The sequence below is a fragment of the Anolis carolinensis genome, unplaced genomic scaffold, assembly GCF_035594765.1.
Source record: "Anolis carolinensis isolate JA03-04 unplaced genomic scaffold, rAnoCar3.1.pri scaffold_19, whole genome shotgun sequence".
Classification (NCBI taxonomy): Eukaryota; Metazoa; Chordata; class Lepidosauria; order Squamata; family Dactyloidae; genus Anolis; species Anolis carolinensis.
Window position 1 is genome coordinate 1,867,057 of NW_026943829.1, and position 15,482 is coordinate 1,882,538.

The 15,482-nt window shown below is 40.8% G+C and overlaps 1 long non-coding RNA gene across 1 annotated transcript; it reads left to right on the forward strand.

Moving 5' to 3' along the window:
- Nucleotides 1-1,281: 1,281 nt before the first annotated feature.
- Nucleotides 1,282-14,158, forward strand: LOC134294734 (uncharacterized). Its single transcript, XR_010001441.1, has 3 exons — nt 1,282-5,628; nt 9,591-9,751; nt 13,688-14,158. It is a non-coding gene; the product is annotated as an uncharacterized LOC134294734 (long non-coding RNA).
- Nucleotides 14,159-15,482: the final 1,324 nt, after the last annotated feature.

Here is a 15,482-nt window from a genome sequence, read left to right on the forward strand (position 1 = left end):
GAATCCCCCTGGAGCTAGTTTATTGTTTTTCTTTGAAATACGGTAACTATTTAAAAACATTTAACCTACTGACGCCTCAATTAATGTAATTTTATTGGTATCTATTTTTATTTCTGAAATTTACCACTCTCGGCTTATACTTGAGTCAATGTCTTCCCAGGTTTTTTTGTGGTAAAATTAGGTGCTTATATTCGTGTCGGCTTATACTTGAGTATATCGGTAATCAATGTGTTACAAACACACATACACTCACAGAAAGCAAAACTCTTATATTCAAGGTTTGTGAATTTCTTTGCTTTCCTATATAAGGAAGATTTTGGCTTAGAGACATGTATTTTGAAGCATTTAGTATATTCTGAATCTCTATAATCCTTGTCTGTATATTGTATGTTCTATGACTATAGCATTTATAGGAAATACTGTCTTATAGTTTATATTATTATATTATATATCTGGTTATAGTGGCCTCTTGCCTTAGGAGAAGAGAGAAACCAGGACATTTTAAAAAGGTTTTTTTTAAATCGTGTCAGAAGCAACTTGGGAACATACTGCAAGTTGCTTCTGGTATAGGAGAATTGACTGTCTACAGAGACGTTGCCCAGGAGATGCCCAGGTGTGTTATCCTCCTGCTGTGTTCCATTCAGTGCCGTTTGTCTTTATTTGCTTTGAATTACTGAGTTTCAATATTAACATCATCAATACAAAGTAAAGTAGAGTTTTGCTTATCCAACCTTTGCTCATCCAACCTACTGACGCCTCAATTAATGTAATTTTATTGGTATCTATTTTTATTTCTGAAATTTACCACTCTCGGCTTATACTTGAGTCAATGTTTTCCCAGTTGTTTGTGGTAAAATTAGATGACTTGGCTTATATTCGGGTTGGCTTATACTCGAGTATATACGGTATGGTACATCTCAACCACCCCAATTTCTTTTTTTACGGATTAATTTTGTCTCTTCCTTCTTTCCACCCATTTGACTTATACTTGAGTATATACAGTACTCCAGATTCATTAACCCCAGAAAACGTCCTCATTCCATGCCACAGAGTATTAACATAAATTAGTATCCTAAATGAGAGCCAGTGTGGATGAGGAGGAAACTATTGCCTACCTAGGACATGGAGGGAGAGAGTATTGGGGGAAATTCTGTATTTTTGGGACACCTGGATTTAGGAAGAAAGTGGGTTTCAATCCACTGCAACAACAGTGTATACTTGTCATAAGCCGTGGCTACATGATCCATCCATCATCAAATAAATCTGCTTTTATCAAATGGCTTTGCCTTAATTTCATCAGTCTGTAATCTGGTTTGGTGGAGTGGTTGTGATCAAAGCAGCTCCGATCAATTCATAACAAAGGGGACGGAGCAGGATCCTCTGATGAAAGGCTATGACATCCACAGCTCTTTAATTAAGAATAAAAGTTTGATGGGGAAGCACTGAGAGCTATGTGCAGTTCTACATGCAGTAGGCTGAGGCTTAATTCAGACAAGATGGGAAAAAACAGCCTATGAAATAATTCACCATGATTTACAGGAGTTGTAGGGACTGGGATGTATAGTTCATCTGCAATCAATGAGCACTCTAAACTCTGCCAATGATGGAACTGGAACTAACTTGTCACATAGAAGCTCCCATGACCAAGAAAAAATACTGGAGGTCTTTGGGGAAAATTCACCTTGATTTGGGGGAGTTGTAGTTCACCTCCATCCAGAGAGCACTGTGAACCCCAACACCGATGGATCTGGACCAAATTTGGCACACAGACCTATATCCCAAAATTGGATTACTGGAGTGTTTGGGTTAGGGTTAGGAAACTGACCTTCCTTTCTGGGAGTTGTAGTTCACCCACAACCAGAGAAACTGTGACCTCCACCGATGATGGACCTGAACCAAACTTGGCACGCAGAATCATAATAACTAACTTGACCTACTGGAGGGGTTTGAGGGGTCCGAAAACATAGTGGGAGTTGTAGTTTACCCTACAGCAAGAGAGCACTTAACCTTACCAATGATGCATACAAAGCAAATTTGCCCAACATAACAAGCTTTAAGTACTGATGAAGTTTTTTGGGATTAACCTGGCATTATGTGAGTTGTAGTTCATCCACAACCTGATGGAGTTTTTCGGGTTATGCCGTTAGGACTGGCACCACATGTATCTGCACATGAAAGCAATCCCATCCACAGTATCTGGGCTTCATTTATTTATTTACTACATTTATATCCCGCCCTTCTCGCCCCAAAGGGGACTCAGAGTGGCTTACAAATAATATTTATCTACAGTGTATTATATTATATTAGCACAGCACTACACTAGCACAATATACCAGCATATTGCAGCACACCACTATACTGTACTATTACCGGTAATATTACGTGAAATAAATAATATATAATTAATATTATTATATTGTATTATTATTAGTATTAAATTGCATTGCATTATAATATTATCATCATGTAATATTAATAATAATATTATGATGTGATACAATGTAATAATGCAGTAGAGTCTCACTAATGTAATATTAATAATAATATTATGATGTGATACAATGTAATAATACAGTAGAGTCTCACTAATCCAAGCCTCACTTATCCAAGCCTCTGGATAATCCAAGCCATTTTAGTAGTCAATGTTTTCAATATATCGTGATATTTTGGTGCTAAATTCGTAAATACAGTAATTACAACAGAACATTACTGCGTATTGAACTACATTTTGTCAAATTTGTTGTATAACATGAAGTTTTGGTGCTTAATTTGTAAAATCATAACCTAATTTGATGTTTAATAGGCTTTTCCTTAATCCCTCCTTATTATCCAAGATATTCGCTTATCCAAGCTTCTGCCGGCCCATTTAGCTTGGATAAGTGAGACTCTACTGTATTCAAAAAATTTTAATCTACTGATTAATTTAATTTTATTGGTATCGATTTTTATTTCTGAAATTTACCACTCTCGGCTTATACTTGAGTCAATGTTTTCCCAGTTGTTTGTGGTAAAATTAGGTGCCTCGGCTTACATTTGGGTTGGCTTATATTCGAGTATCTACTGTATATATTATCGTAACACAACCACACAATACAGAGCAGGGAGCTTATATAAACATATATCTCAAATTGAAGGAAATCTAAATCCTTGCTTAAACTACAAAAGGCTGGTCTAAATGAGTCCCTCAATGTATATTTGGTATAAAAAAACTCCACTGTGGCAAAATGAGGCACATTATGATAAAACACATATTGTGCAATTTAAAATCGTTTTCTTTTCTTTCTTCCTCTCTAATAAGAGTTGGGGGACCGATCCATCTCTGGGCGGGGGAGGCTTAACCTTCCATTGCACCCCTGACTGGTTTTTGTTTCAAAATTCCCTCTCTGCGTAGGAGCTCCAAAGGCAGAAACGGGGTTTTCTTTGCCTTAACCGGCACAGGGGGGCCAATTTTGCAACAAAAAACCAGCTGCAGAGGAACAAGGTTTAAGCCTCTTTCGCCCATGCCAGTCTTGACACAAGCTTACTTGAAGCTTTTTAAAAAGGATTTTAAACCACACAGGACTGCACGGAGCTTAGATCTTACTCTGGGAGTGACTTTCGTGGCTTCTGAATGTTTTCTTTGAAACACAGGAGCCCCATGGACCCTCCTTTGACCCCAAAGAGTCCACCCCAGGAATCCACATATTGCATTGCCAATGCTTTCAAGCTCTCCTTCTTCATTTGGAGTGAAGAACCCTTATAATAAACCCAGATTAAAAGTCCTTTTGTAGACAATTATCACTCAGAACAGAAAGGTCACACTTTGATGTCATGGCTGGGATATTTGGCTAGGGTCACAAAAAATGGGGTTTAGTTCTGAAACTCAATGGATGATATGATAATATAATAATACCATATATTCTCGAGTATAAGCCAACCCAAATATAAGCCGAGGCACCTAATTTTATCACAAAAAAACTGGGAAAACATTGACTCCAGTATAAGCCGAGGGTGGTAAATTTCAGAAATAAAAATACATTCCAATTACCATATATACTCGAGTATAAGCCGACCGGAATATAAGCCAAGGCACCTAATTTTATCACAAAAAAACAGGGAAAACATTGACTCCAGTATAAGCCGAGGGTGGTAAATTTCAAAAATAAAAATAGATACCAATAAAATTACATTAATTGAGGCATCAGTAGGTTAAATGTTTTTGTAATTGGGATACATTTGCAAATTCCAGTCAATTACCAGTGGTTTGAACAGAGAAAATGGCTTTTCAGCCCATTATATATATTAATAGGCTGGCTTTCATGATAGTTGTGCGTATGACAAACAAACAAACAAAAGCCTTCAAGAAAAGGCTCTGCTTCCAACAGCACCAAACTTTCCTGAAAGCAGAACGTATTAGTTTCACACTTCAGAGCCAATTAACAGCCAAGCAGACCCGTGTTTTCGCTTAACGGTGCCAGCATGTTTATGCTAAGTGCCTAATGTTACAATCCCGTTTTTTCCGTATCCCATTTCGCCCCCTCCCCAGCTCCTCAAATCAATGAATACGGTACTCCATCATTTCATCTGAAGAAGTGGATTGCAAGCCACAAAAGTTGATACTAAAACAGGAGGGTTGAATGAAAAGTAATGCCTCCACCTTTGTAACTCCTCAACAGATGGCAGTCCTGGTCTGTGGCAGGTAATGGCTTGTTCAGGAGACTCTCATCTACAGTTAGCTCCATTTGGCGGGAAGCCTTAGCATTGAACGGTTGTGTTGTTAAAGTGTGAAGTATGGAACCCTGTGCAGACGGAGAAGCCTTAGCATTGAAAGGTTGTGTTGTTAAAGTGTGAAGTATGCTTGGCTATCGGAAGATCTGTGCACAGTTGGTCCTGTGAGACGCTGGTTGTGGAAACCGAGTGTCGACTTCTTCCCGTGACGGCTTCAGAAAACTTGTTCATCGTTGGCAGAAATGTATCCAATTATCTGGTCATTATGTGGAAAAGTGAATAGTGGTAAAGAGCACATTCTTAGGATTATTTCTGCATTTGATTTATTAAAATATTCCCATCCAAACAGAAGTAACGAAGGTGGAGGCATTGCTTTTAATTCAACCCTCGTAGATTTGGTCTTAAAGGTTCTACAGAACGGCTTTTTTTCCTTTACTTCCCATACTGAAACAAACCAGCATGGCTAACCCTTAACAGATTGCTTGTGTGTATATTGTGTGGGTATACCTTTCCTCCTCTGCAATGCATCCATTCCTGGAGCCAGAATTGACATCTGGACGCGCACGGCTTTGTTTGGCATGCACACATCACACCCTCGCCCACAATTACTTCCCACGCTGTCTTTGTTTTCCGACCGGGGTCTGCAGCCCCCTTTCATTCAGAGGGGAGCAAAGAAATTGGGCAACTGGTTTTCCTCGCACACCTCATTCTCTCTCCCCCTCTCCTGCCACCCCTTCCAGCTTCACTTTCCCCTTTGTTTTTGTTCCAGGAAGTCACGACATCAAGAGCAAGTCAAAGTCAAAGCCACAGCGCAAGGCACAGAATCTTATCTCGCCGGCACAGATACTGCCTGTTGTGTTCCCCTACCAATACCACTTGCTACGCAGGAGAGCTGGAAGGCACAGGACCAGTGAGCAAAGTGTGAGCATACACACATACACACACACACACACACACACAGAAGGCAGACTCATTGGTAATAGTGTGCGCACACAACCAATACAGCATTCCTAATTGGCGCATGGTGTAAAGTGGCAACTCATTGCCAAAGGAGGTATTCTCCAGGGAGCATCCCAAAACAATATTGGAACTACAGTAGAGTCTCACTTATCCAAGCTAAACGGGCCGGCAGAAGCTTGGATAACCGAATATCTTGGATAATATGTAGGGATTAAGGAAAAGCCTATTAAACATCAAATTAGGTTATGATTTTACAAATTAAGCACCAAAACATCAGGTTATATAACAAATTTGAGAGAAAAAGTAGTTCAATACGCAGTCATGTTATGTTGTAATTACTGTATTTACGAATTTAGCACCAAAATATCATGATATATTGAAAACATTGACTACAAAAATGGCTTGGATAATCCAGAAGCTTGGATAAGCGAGGCTTGGATAAGTGAGACTCTACTGTATTTTGGCAGTCTTTAATTTCCTATGGCAACTGGTGGCTCCTGCGTCTGAGGAAGTGTAGAATCTGCTCTGGTTTTCAGTCTGAATGTTAATGCAGCTACGTATATCCAAGGTGCTTCACAAAATAGTATCTGCATTTTGAACGAATCATTGAAGTTGGACTAGAGCTCCATTTCACTAGTATGGAAGCTGCCAGATGTCACTGATAAGTTTCTAAAGCAAAAACAAGAGGAGTTCATGTAAAACTTCTCTATTGCGAAGTCATTTCCTCATAATAGCCCTTACGTGTAGCTTAGTCATGACTTCGTACCTTCTGTCCTCCTTTCTTCCTTTTTTACTTCCTTGAGTTAAATTATGTTGACGATCGTGCCATCGCCGCTCAGGCAGGGAGCTTTGAAATGGTTGAACAGAAGTTCTCTGAAGCTCTAGGTGATCTTACTGCCTATTACAGAGAAAGCCAGCTGATTCCTAATCCATCACTATGCTGACGATTGTGTCATCACTGCTCAAGCAGGAAGATTTGAAAGGGTTGAACAGAAGCTCTCTGAAGCTTTAGGTGCTCTTACTGCCTATTACAGGGAAAACTAGCTGATTCCTAATCCATCACTGCTCAGAGAGCTTTGAAATGGTTGGACAGAAACTCTCTGAAGCTCTAGGTGATCTTACTGCCTATTACAGGGAAAACTAGCTGATTCCTAATCCATCACTATACTGACAATCGTGCCATCACTGCTCAGGGAGCTTTGAAATGGTTGAACAGAAGCTCTCTGAAGCTTTAGGTGCTCTTATTGCCTATTACAGGGAAAACCAGCTGATTCCTAATCCATGCACACATGTGCTTTTCACCTTAAGAATAGACAAGCATCTCGAGCACCAAGGATCACCTTGGAAGGAATCCCAATGTATTAAGGGAAGCAAGAAGGAAAAAGTTACAAAAATGGTACAGAACTCCTTCACAACTTTCACGTTTTTTACCAGGGATGAAGGATAAGTGTTGGCACGGTCGTGAACAAAGAGGGGTGTTTATATCATATGATATGGGAGTGCGATCAAGTGCAAGAATATTGGAGAATGGTTGAAGGAGAAATCAATAGAATGCTAAATCTACAAATAGTAATACAGTAGTCTCATTTATCCAACATAAACGGGCCGGCAGAACATTGGATAAGTGAATATGTTGGATAATAAGGAGGGATTAAGGAAAAGCCTATTAAATATCAAATTAGGTCATGATTTTACAAATTAAGCACCAAAACATCATGTTACACAACAAGTTTGACAGAAAAGTAGTTCAATACGCAGTAATGCTATGTAGTAATTACTGTATTCACGAATTTAGCACCAAAATATCACGATGTATTGAAAACATTGACTACAAAAATGTGTTGGATAATCCAGAACGTTGGATAAGTGAGTGATTTTCCATGGCCAAGTAGAGATCCGAACCTTGCTCTCCAAATCCTAATGTGGTGACTCTTTATTCTCCCAGCAAACCTACTGGGTTTGTTAGCCGGGGAAGGTGTGACTCTCCCACGGTTCCCTAAATATTATTTGGGAACCAGCCCACAGATATGCCAAATCCCTGCCTGAACTCTAGCAACTACATACTGTCTCTTGGTACGGAAATATATGTGGTTTCTTTCGTTCTTGACAAGTGTTCTCACCCATGTGTTTATTCAGACTCTGATTGCAGCTATTATCAACAAAAAAGCAAATATTGATACAATGTTCTGATATGACAAAGCAGCACAGCAATGTTTGAAAAATGGGAATAAACAACTAGTAAAATGTTGTAAGCTTTCATGGCCGGGATCACTGGGTTGCTGTGAATTTTCCGGGCTGCGTGGCCATGTTTCAGAAGCATTCTCTCCTGACGAAAATGCCTACATCTATGGCATCATCAGAGGTCATGAGGTCTGTTGTGGGGTTTATAACAGGGCACTTGATGAACCAACCTGGACACACCATATTATTTGAGAACACAGAAATGATGGACCACTCTAACAACCAGAAGCATTCTCTCCTGACGTTTCACCCACGTCTATGGCAGGCATCCTCGGAGGTTGTGAGGTCTGTTGGAAACTAGGCAAGTGGGGTTTATAGCATCACATTTGATGAAACAACCTGGACACAGCATATTATTTGAGAACACATAAATGGTGGACCACTGTAACAACCAGAAGCATTCTCTCCTGACGTTTCGCCTACATCTATGGCATCATCAGAGGTTGTGAGGTCTGTTGTGGGGTTTATAGCAGGGCACTTGATGAACTAACCTGGACACATCATATTATTTGAGAACACAGAAATGATGGACCACTCACAACCAGAAGCATTCTCTCCTGATGTTTCGCCCACATCTATGACAGGCATCCTCAGAGGTCATGAGGTCTGTTGGAAACTAGGCAAGTGGGGTTTATAGCATCACACTTGATGAAACAACCTGGACACAGCATATTATTTGAGAACACAGAAATGATGGACTACTCGAACAACCACCATGTCAGACTACACAGAGAAGCCACTGAAACCTACAAGCAGGTGGACAATTTCAACGGAAAGGAGGAAACCATGAAAATGAACAAAATCTGGCTACAGAAAGCACGCTGAAAAAGGATCCGGCTATCCTTAATACATTGGCAGCTGAGGGGGGTTTGATATTTAGCTTGTCAGCCGCTTTAAAAATAGAAAGATAGACACTTAGCACATGCCCATTATTATCCTCTGCTGTTATTACTGCACATATTTTGGAGCTGAGCCATGGTACCAAGACCTGGATGAGATCCAGCTGGAAAGGGAGGAAAAGCAATAGAGCTTGCACCAAACTTATTTTTGCTGTCATATTCATACTAGAAAAAGGGAGCTCATTTGCTCCAATATTAACTATGCAGTGTAACCATCCCCGGCTTTTATCTAAAGTTACAGGAACTGACCTATAGTTTTCCAAAATAGGCTCTAATTTAATGTTTAATAGGCTTTTCTTTAATCTCTCCTTATTATGCAACATATCTGCTTATCCAACGTTCTGCCGGACCATTTACATTGGATAACCGAGACTACTGTACTACTTTGGTTCATACAAAGTGCTTATATTGTCTATATAAAGGCTATATGATATATGCAGAGGCAAAGCTATATAGGCAATAGTCTACTATTTTCTGGCTTATGGTCCCTACACCAGCTTGGTTGTAGCTGGGGCTAACAGCGGGTGCTCATTCCTCCAAGGTCATGTGGCCACTGGCATGACTGCATGGAGCGCCGTTACCTTCCCGCCGGAGCGGTACCTATTGATCTACTCACATTGGCATGTTTTCGAACTGCTAGGTTGGCAGAAGCTGGGGCTAACAGCGGGAGCTCATTCCTCCAATGTCATGTGGCCACTGGCATGACTGCATGGAGTGCCGCTACCTTCCCGCCGGAGCAGTACCTATTGATCTACTCACATTTGCATGTTTTCGAATTTCTAGGTTGGCAGAAGCTGGGGCTAACAGCAGGTGCTCATTCCTCTCCCTGGATTTGAACCTGCGACCTTTTGGTCCACAAGTTCAGCCGCTCAGCGCTTTAACACGCTGTGCCACCGCCCGCCACTCTGAAAATCCCTAGAGGAGACATATTTTGTCAGATGCAGGTAGATGAAACTGTGGGCACAAGGGTCGTACTGTAGTTGCTTTTTGTTATATGTTTGACTCAGTTTTTATTCCATGTAAATGTTACTCAATAAAAATGATTTTTTTTTAGAAGCAATAAGGAACCAAAGCTCTGTAGCAAGGATGAAAGGGGCATTGATTTCAGATGAGAGGTAACTGCGAAGGCGGAGGGGCACCATCAAAGTTAACCCAGCGTGTGCTGAGAATGCAGATTCGCAGAGAGGGAAATCTGTGACATCAGCAGCTCGGCCTGGCCTCTCCTTTAAAAATTGCTCTGCCTGTTTGAACAAGAGAGCCGGCCGATTTCTTGGCGAGAGGAGTCAAGATGCCACCAAAAAGACAAGGAAGAAAGGAATGTGTGGAAGATAAGAGCAGGTGATGGAGTGCACGGCGCCGGCGCCGGCGGGGGTTTAATCTCAGGTCTCCTTCTCCAGGCGACGCAGAGGGTAATTTTTCTTGGAGATGAATGCTGTGCTCTGGCAGCCACCGTCTCCACGTGGCACAGAATCAACAGGAGGAACAGCAGAAAAGGCCATGATAAGCCCGACCTCTGGATCAAGGGGTTGGACAGACAACTGAATTAACCACTGGGTTCATTGCAGTGGTTGGAATGCCTATTTAAAACTGCTATGTGCCTGTAATGCAGCTAAATGTATAGAAAGTTGACCTGAAAGGAATAATAATAATCTATCTATATAAAAGAGTGATGGCATCAGGGCAACCCGCAAAACAACAAAACTACAGGCCCCCCAACCTCGAAATTTGACAACACAACCCATCATTAATGGCTCTAGGTTGATACAACAAAAAGAAAAGAAAAATAAAGTCCTAATTACACGGAGAGAAATAATAGTTTTTATCCAATTGCTGCCAGTTTGAAGGCTAAGCTCTACCCACTTGGTCTCCTAGCAACCTACTCAGCCCAGGGGACAGGCACAGTTAGGCCTCACTTAGGCCTCTTCCACAGATTATCAGATTTTAACTGGATTATATGGCAGTGTAGACTCAAGGCCCTTCCACACAGCTATATAACCCATTTATAATCTTATATTATTTATTTATTATTTATTTATTTACAGTATTTATATTCCACCCTTCTCACCCCGAAGGGGACTCAGGGCGGATTACAATGAACACATATATGGTAAACATTCAATGCCAACAGACAAACAACATATATAGACAGACTCAGAGGCATTTTTAACATTTTTTTCCAGCTTCACGATTCCGGCCACAGGGGGAGCTGTTGCTTCACTGTCCACTAGTGGCTGTACTTCCTCATTCCTTTCCTCGTGTTTTGCTGGCAGTTTTTTATGATGTTGTAAATTAGTTAAATTAGCCTCCCGCATAAAGCGTACCTAAATTTCCCTAATTGACAGATGCAACTGTCTTTCGGGGCTGCATAGGTCAACAGCAAGGGTTATTATCTGCTTTGCACTGGATTATCTTGACTCCACACTGCCATATAATCCACTTCAGTGTGCATACTAAACATAAAGACAACCACACAACAGACATTCAATACCACCACTACCTCAACAATTTCTCACCAACACCACCAGACAACACCACAGCAACGCGTGGCCGGGCACAGCTAGTGATTCTATATAAAAATGTCATGTACATTTGTAGGACTGAGTAAACAACAAAACCACTGAACCAAATCACACCAAATTTGGCCACAAAAGACAGCCAACCAATCTATGTCTTTCAAACAAACAAAAAAACCCTGGAAAATAAAGTCCAAATTAGAGAAAGAGGAAGAGCTATTTTCAACCCTGGTTGCTGATCAGAAGGGTAGGCCCCGCCCCCTTTAGGCCCTGCCCACTTCATCTCCTAGCAACCCCCTCGGTCACAATGGCACCAGGGTACAGCCAGAGTTCAGGCTTTTTAGGCTGCAAGGCTATTCATTACTATTCCACTCGGCCAACAAAGCATTCCCATAAGCCACAGCAATGCGTGGCCGGGCACAGTTAATAATAATAATAATAATAATAATAATAATAATAATAATAATAATAATAATAGATCTGTCAACTGCAAAAGGCCACCCTACTGGGATCTGCGCGCATCATCCAAAAATACATCACACAGTCCTAGACACTTGGGAAGTGTTCGACTTGTGATTTTGTGAAACGAAATACAGCATATCTATCTTGTTTGCTGTGTCATACAATATAATAATAATAATAATAATAATAATAATAATAATAATAATAATAATAATAAAAAACAAGAAAAACTCAGCCGCTATCAGGACCTCAAAATTGAACTGCAAAGATTGAACTGCGGGCCCGGGCTGTGGCGCAGGCAGGAGAGCAAGCCAGCTGCAACCAGCTGCAATGAATCACTCTGACCAGGAGGTCATGAGTTCGAGGCCCGCTCGGAGCCTATGTTTGTCTTGTCTTTGTTCTATGTTAAAGGCATTGAATGTTTGCCTATATGTGTAATGTGGTCTGCCCTGAGTCCCCTTCGGAGTGAGAAGGGCAGAATATAAATGCTGTAAATAAATAAATAATAAATAAAGACTTTGGTAGAAACCAGTACAGGTGGTCCTGGTGGTGATGGGCACATTGGGTGCCGTGTCAAAAGATCTCAGCCAGCATTTGGAAACAATAGACATTGACAAAATTACAATCTGCCAACTGCAAAAGGCCACCCGACTGAAATCTGCGCGCATCATCCGAAAATACATCACAGAGTCCTAAACGCTTGGGAAGTGTTCGACTTGTGATTTTGTGATACAAAATCCAGCATATCTATCTTGTTTGCTGTGTCATACAATGTCGTTGTGTCAATAATAATAATAATAATAATAATAATAATAATAATAATAGGAAGTGTCCGAGGTGTGATCCAATACAACAGCCAGCAGAGTGTCTGTTGTGGACTCATCTTGTTGGGATGCCTTAGCATTGAACGGTTGTGTTGTTAAAGTGCGCAGTATGGAACCCTGCGCAGACGGGGAAGCCTTAGCATTGAACAGTTGTGTTGTTAAAGTGTGAAGTAGGGAACCCAGCATATCTATCTTGTTTGCTGTGTCATACAATGTCGTTGTGTCATTAATAATAATAATAATAATAATAATAATAATAATAATAATAATAAACTTTACTTCTAGACTGCCCTCTATTCCCAGAGGGACTCAGGGTGGTTAACATACATATAAACGGCAAACTTTCAATGCCACGACTACTTCACTAATATCAAAAGTATAAAATGACAATAACATACACGTTTTCATAAAAATCCCACATTAAAAAAATATATATATTTAAACAGTCAGTAAAAATATTATTGCACAGAGCGAGTGTATACCTGGACCGATTTAAGTGACCAAGTTGCTGAAAATGTTCAGTCACTTGGACCATAGCTGCTATGGAGTGGGACTGAGAGTAGGGCCTCCTCCGCTGACCGAAGTGCCCGAGATGGTCGATACAGGGAGATGCGATTTGACAAATAGCCTGGACCTGAGCTGTTTAGGGCTTTATAGGTAACAACCAGCTCTTTGTATTTAGCTCAGAAACAGACCGGCAGCCAGTGGAGCTGCTGCAGCATGGGAGTGGTTCTCTCCCTGTTAGTACCTGGCTGCCGATCGCTGAACTAGCTGTAGTTTCCAAACTATCTTCAAAGGAATCGTTTTAAAAATAAAATGATGTGGGTGGGGGAAAGGAATCGAATGAAGGCGGGGAGAGAGAGAGAGAGAGAAGCTTCAGGAGGCTTTTCCTTTGAATGATCTTGAACCTTGCAACCATCCTGACGGTAACTCTTCTTTCCTCCTGGCACGGCTGGCTGAGCGTATGTCAGGCGTAATTGCCAGCTGCACTCGTTGGGGGGTAATTTAGCTCAAGCAGCAACTGCATCTTTACACCGTGGGGTTGTATTGTGATGCAGGCTTTTGTTTCTGATTTCTCCAGCAGTTTGCTGCCAGGAAAAGAGGTGGGCAGCAGCAGAGATGGAAGAGAGAAGTGTCTGCTTTGGTTCATAGTGGATTCCTCTTCTCTGAAAGCCCGAATGCTGCTTTGGAAATCTTCAAACATGTGTGCATACTGTTAATGTGGGATTTGTGTTTATAGTGTTTAAATGCAATTTGTGCCATGCTTGTATTGCAACTGATTGCATCATCCAGAATGTACCATAGTGTGGAAAGAGTTAATTGCCAAGAAGCTATGATGAACTTGATGTGTGGCTGGAACTAGGGAGTATCCAGACACAAGTGTTTGTGCATAACGATTGCATCAGTTCAGTTCAATTCAGTTGAGTTCTGTCTGCCTAGAGTTCGAGTCAAGTTCTGTTGGAGAACAGAACAGTCCTGTGTTCATCTGTCGTCTGCAAGTCTGTTTGTGTTGAATACTGCTGCATACAGTAAAACTTTGTAAATAGTTTTACCAATGTCTCTGAGTGTCTCTTTGTTCTGCGTTCCACTGCTTCCATCCAACTACTGCTGCGCTGCAAATACTCTGACACATACATATATACGAGATTCCACCTGAACATGAGGGAGAAATTCCTAACTGGGAGAGCTGTTCAGCAGTGGAACTCTCTGCCCCGGAGTGTGGTGGAGGCTTCTTCATTGGAGGTTTGAAACAGAGGCTTTATGGCCATCTGTTGAGGGGGATTTGAATGCGATTTTCCTGCTTCTTGGCAGAATGGGGTTGGACTTGATGGCCCATGAGGTCCCTTCCAATTCTAGGATTATAGGAATCTACTAGCTGTGCCCGGCCACGCGTTGCTGTGGCAAAGTGGTGGTGGTATTGGTTAAAATTGTTGTGTAATTTTTATTTGACGTTATTTCTATTTTTTAATTAATTTTATTGTAAGTTATCTTTTTATTTATTATATTTTATTATTTTCTTGTATTATTTTTAGTTATTTTTTGTTATTATGGTATTTTATTGTATTAATTTTTTAGTGTTTTTTATTATTTTTTATTGGGTTGCTAGGAGACCAAGTTGGAGGAGCTTAGCCTTCTAGCTGGCAGCAATTGGATAAAAGCAATTATTCCTCTCTCTCTCTAATTAGGACTTTATTTTTCTTTTCTTTTTGTTGTATCAACCTAGAGCTGTGGATGATGGGTTGTGTCGTCAAATTTCGAGGTTGGGGGGCCTGTAGTTTTGTTGTTTTGTGGGTCGCCGTGATGCCATCACTCTTTTATATATATAGATGATAAGTGATATCTATATATATATAAATGTGATGTATGTTGTAGGACTGAGTTAACAACAAAACCACTGGGCCAAATCACACCAAATTTGGCCAAAATTATTACCCTAGAACGCAAGTACCCAGACTTCCAAGCAGCAAACCTATTCCATTGTATTCCAGCACACCAAACTAGGATTCCCATAAGAAAAAAACAGCCAGGCTTTGAGGCTCCAAGGCTATTTACTGCTATTCCATCTAGCCAACAAAGGATTCCCATAAGCCACAGCAACGCGTGGCCAGGCACAGTTAGTATGAATCTAAAAGCTTATGACTAGCAATTGTTGACATTTCATGGTAATTCTTAGCGCTGTTGGAGAACAGTAGGCAATTGTCAGAAATGTCTGCCATAGCAGAGAAAATTTGAAAACTATGGTATCACTGATATAAAGCACCAAATTTTGACATCATTTTCATCATTTACCAAAGTATCCAACATCTCACAGCCTGAGTGAGAATGTTGTTGTTAACCTTATTTACAAACCACCTTTCCTCCGAAACCAGTCAACA